We start from the raw sequence: 4,559 nt of genomic DNA on the forward strand, positions 1-4,559 counted from the left end.
GCAATGCCACACTTATGGTCACTTTGGGGCTTCCTGCTCATATTTGAAGCATAGTTGTGAATATCCCTCTTGATCACCGCAATGGTCACTTGGGGGCTTCCTGCTCATATTTGAAGCATAGCTATGAATATCCCTCTTGATCGGCTCAATGCCACAAACCACTTGGGGGCTTCCTGCTCATATTTGAAGCATAGCTTTGAATATCCCTCTTGGTCCGGCTCATACGCCGTGGTTACAAAGCACGTGGGGGCTTCCTGTTCAAACATAGGTGTATTCACCAAAGAGAACATAGCGTTACTACCCTCATGAACTGGCTTGGAACACCAGGCCATGTAGCCTCAACTTTTGCAGCTTATATTTGAGTATCTCCATGGTTTATGATAACCCGGCCTGGCTTTGGATGATAAGTCGCCAATATATGATGATATTAAATACTCGGAAGTATTGTCTTCTAAGTGTTGGGTTATCACCCTTACTGCTTTGGTATGATAATCCGACAGTTTAATCACATATCACAGGTATGATATTTTTTATTATATTTAATTCTGATTAAACCGACCCTGGTTATGCACTGTTTTAGTCACCAGTGGTTTTATATGGGGTATTATGACCCGTCCTGCAGTAAACCGTCAGGGCACTTGTGATTTACTTGTGTGCAGGGTAATGATTAATCTCACCTACATAAGTCGCCATCATCATAAGCATAAAATGATAGCTTTTTCAAATGGCGGATCAAACAGTGTTGCACAAAACAAAAACATGCACGATGGCACGAGAGATCAAAGTTTCACTAGCCTATTACATGACTCAGTGAGCCAATAAAGATCAAATGTTTTCAAAGGATCAAATATGTAAACTGCCCGGCGGATCACTCTTCTTGTCCTTGCTGACTTGAGGCTTCTGGATCATCATTCTCCGGTTCTTCATCCTCCTCTGCCGTCTGGAAATTTGGTGATGACCAATCGATGCCACACAAGGCTTGAAATTCAGCTTCATCATCTATAAGTTTGGATGGTTCAACTTCAGGGGCGAAAGTATGTTTACGGATTGGGGGATTAGATCCATCACCTTGTAAGCCGGCGTAGGCATCTTTTGATTCTCCATGCTATAAGCGGGCTAGTATTTTGAAAGATCCGTTTCATTTGCAATCAGGCTGGCTAGGGGATGTATCTCCTTTACGCAAGCGGCAAAGTCTTTCTTCTCAAAGGGAGTGTCGTATTCCTTTAAGCTTGGATACCCAGTAGCTATCTCGGCCGGGTCTAACTCCGTTAGCCATGCCTTGGCCCGGCTTAAAGATGTCAGGGCACCGGCTCTTGCAGATGATTGCTTCATCTCATCCATCCTAGCAGGCAGCACAGAGAGTTTTTTCAAGACATCAATCAGGAGAGTAGGTGCTTGATTCGTCGGATAAATTGTGGCCAGTGCATGCTGAGCTCCAGTATATAGCTGTTCAACAAGTGTGTAAACAGCCTTGAGCTTCACAAGCATATCTTGGTTAAGATTGCTGATCCTGGGACCTGAGTAATAGTCATAAATTGGTTAGAGGCAGTTTATACCATCAAGGAAGAGATTCAATTTTGATGTTAGAAAGGCGACTCGCCAAAGATAGCAGAAACCATCTGGGATACACGGTGTTTTAAACTGGTGAGCTCAACAGTCACCTCTTGTAGAACCGCCTCCGCTTTTTCAGCCCGCTGCGTCAAAGCGGTTTTCTCTTCAGCCCAGGTGTTTCTTTCAGCCTCAAAGCTGGTCTTCAATTTTTCCGTTTCAGCCATGCTAAATTGGAATTTTGAATTGGCTTTCCGGGTCTCAGATTCTTGATTCTCCAGCCGGGTCTTTGCATCAGCCAATTATGATTGAAGTTCAGTAGTGGCGTCCAGTACAAGCACAGAGTTGCAAACACATTCATATCCGGGTTATAGGAATATAAGTCCCAAGCACTTTGCAAGCAAGAGTACTTGGCACTTGGAGGCTAATGCCTGCCGAAAAATTCTTCATACAACGGCTCATGTGAATAAGTCCCAAGCACTTTGCAAGTAAGAGTACTTGGCACTTGGTGGCTAATGCATATTGCTTGCGTCTCCTTACTACTTTATGATGACCCGGTTGTGCCGTAAACAATCACAGCCGGTTCATGGGGGCTCTATAGCTAAGCCCTCCTTTATAAACAATGGTGAACATGATCGGCTCATTCATGCTGATTAAACCGGCCCTTGGGGACTACATAGGCAATGTTAATTGTTTAAAATCCGGTTTAACTTCAATGGTGAAAGCCGGCTTTGGAAGGATTCTACCAAAGATGCTCATGGTTATTCTAAGTATACATCATATTCAAGCCTATCATACCCAGTAGAGTTGGGGGCTGGCAGGATGTACATAACTTATTTAAGAAGGAATTCATACCTCATATTTTTGATGCATCTGCTTCACCATATTGATTTCAAGATCACGGTTGGTGTGTACTTGGTTGAGGTAGCCAAAGAGTACTTCACTACTGCTCAACTGAGAATAGTGGGCGACATCAAATCTCACTTTCCGCTTTTCAATCAACTCCTGTTTAGCGGAGTGCTTAGCCAAGACAGTTGGATTTCCCAGCTCTTTAAAGCCGGTGCTAGTGATCATAACATCTTCACTATGCTCTTCTGACGGTTTAAGTGGGCTTGATGATTTGGAGTTCAAAGGATTGGTATTTGTGTGGTCACAGGAAAGATCAGGAATTTCCGGCGAACATCATGGGCAGGTTCTTCTGGTTGTTTTTCAAAAGCGTCTAATGCTGGGACTTACTGCTCCGGTTCAACGACTTTAGGATCTTCAGCCGGCTTGGTCACCTTTGTCTTCTTACTAGGCTTTGCTTTTCCACTGCACGGGTTATGACAAGTCAGTACAAGTATAAGAGCATAAGGAGGTAGCAAATAAAAAGCAATTGTTGTTACCCAGGGGCAGTTTTGAAAGCCGGCAGCTGGGTCTGGGATGAGTCGCCGGAGGAAGGGCGAGAAGCCTCATGTTGTTTGAATCAGAAGAATTAAGTGGCTGGCGAATGAGACCCACTAGTGGGCAAAAAGAGTTTAAATTTGGAAAGACCTCGTTTCAGCGCTTCCGCGGAGCTGGAGTATTCAGTAAGCCGGAGGATAATTCTTCACCTCTACTGGTCCGAGTCTGTCACCGTTGCTCGTGCTGCTGTTGCTTCAAAAGAAAGTGAGGATCCAAATGAGCTAAGGGGTGTGAAAAGATTACTTTACGGCTTACTCGTCGAATTTTCTGTTCTGGCAAAGGTGCTGAGCCAAAGGAAATAATAGTTACCTCTTCTTCAACTGCTTGGCTGGCCCCCGTGTCATCCTGATAATAATCAGTGTCAAAAAGATAGTTGAAAAAGGAGCCAAGGGAGTCAAGGGCTACCTCTGACTCAGAGCTATCATTCAGTTCAAACATCCCGGAAGCACTTGATTTCTTCTTAGTTTTCTTGGCGGTTTTCCTTGCAGTCCTGGCCTTTTTGGCAGCTTCATGATCATATTTATTTTTCCAAAAATCAGATTCAGCCTGTGAAAGTCATCAAAGTTGAGTTAATAGAGTATTTGAATGATGGGGTAAAAGTAATTAAGTTGCTGACTCACATCCGGTGGCGGGTTAAGTTTGCAGAAAGGGTTCAGACCCACTTTGTTGCAGTCTTCCGGATCTTCATTCAGAAGGGTCTTTGTCATCTCATTGATTGCCTCGTCAGTTAAACGCACGAAGCTGTGGCGCAGTGGATCCTTTGTACCACCCGTGTACGTACACATTAAGCCGGGTCGGCGGCTCAAGGGTATGATTCTCCAAGAAACCCAGCACCAAACCAAGTCAATGTCGGCTAACACATTTCTCAGCAGAGCCTTGACCTTTGCAATGGTAGGAGCAAGCTTTGCACGTTCAGCGGTGGTAAGCTTTTCAGGAAGATGATGCTTTGGGTCAAGACGCTGGACACGATAACCCGGTAGGGGATTCTCGTCAGCCGGAGAAGTATCTTTGCAGTAAAACCATGTCTGGTTCCAGTCTTTAGGGTGACTCGGCAAGCAAGCATAGGGGAAGATAGCATCTCTTCTTCGTTAAATTGAGATTCCGCTAAGTTCCAAGTTGGGTCCGTTCATGAACTTGTTTTGGCGGTTCAAATAAAAATATTCTCTAAAGAGTTCAACGCTGGGCTCTTCTTGAAGGTACACTTCATAGAAAACTTGAAAGTTGCAGATGTTTGACATAGAATTGGGTCCAATGTCCTGAGGATGAAGTTGAAATAAGTGCATAACATCTCGAAAAAATTTAGAACCGGGCGGTGAGAAGCCCCGATTCATGTGATCAGTAAAAACAATGACTTCATCATCCTTTGGCTAAGGTTTTTCTTCGTCTGGATTGGGGGCGTGATAATGCATGACATCTTTTGCTGGCAGATACCCGATTTTGACAAAGTCTTTGAGCGTATTCTCAGTGACAATCGAGGAAACCCAATTACATGACGTGACTGTCTTTGGTGGCATTGTGGAGAAAGAAGCCTATCAGAAAGAATTTTTTTTACCGGTTTAAGTTGATTC

The sequence above is a fragment of the Triticum dicoccoides genome, chromosome 2B (genome assembly GCF_002162155.2).
Source record: "Triticum dicoccoides isolate Atlit2015 ecotype Zavitan chromosome 2B, WEW_v2.0, whole genome shotgun sequence".
Classification (NCBI taxonomy): Eukaryota; Viridiplantae; Streptophyta; class Magnoliopsida; order Poales; family Poaceae; genus Triticum; species Triticum dicoccoides.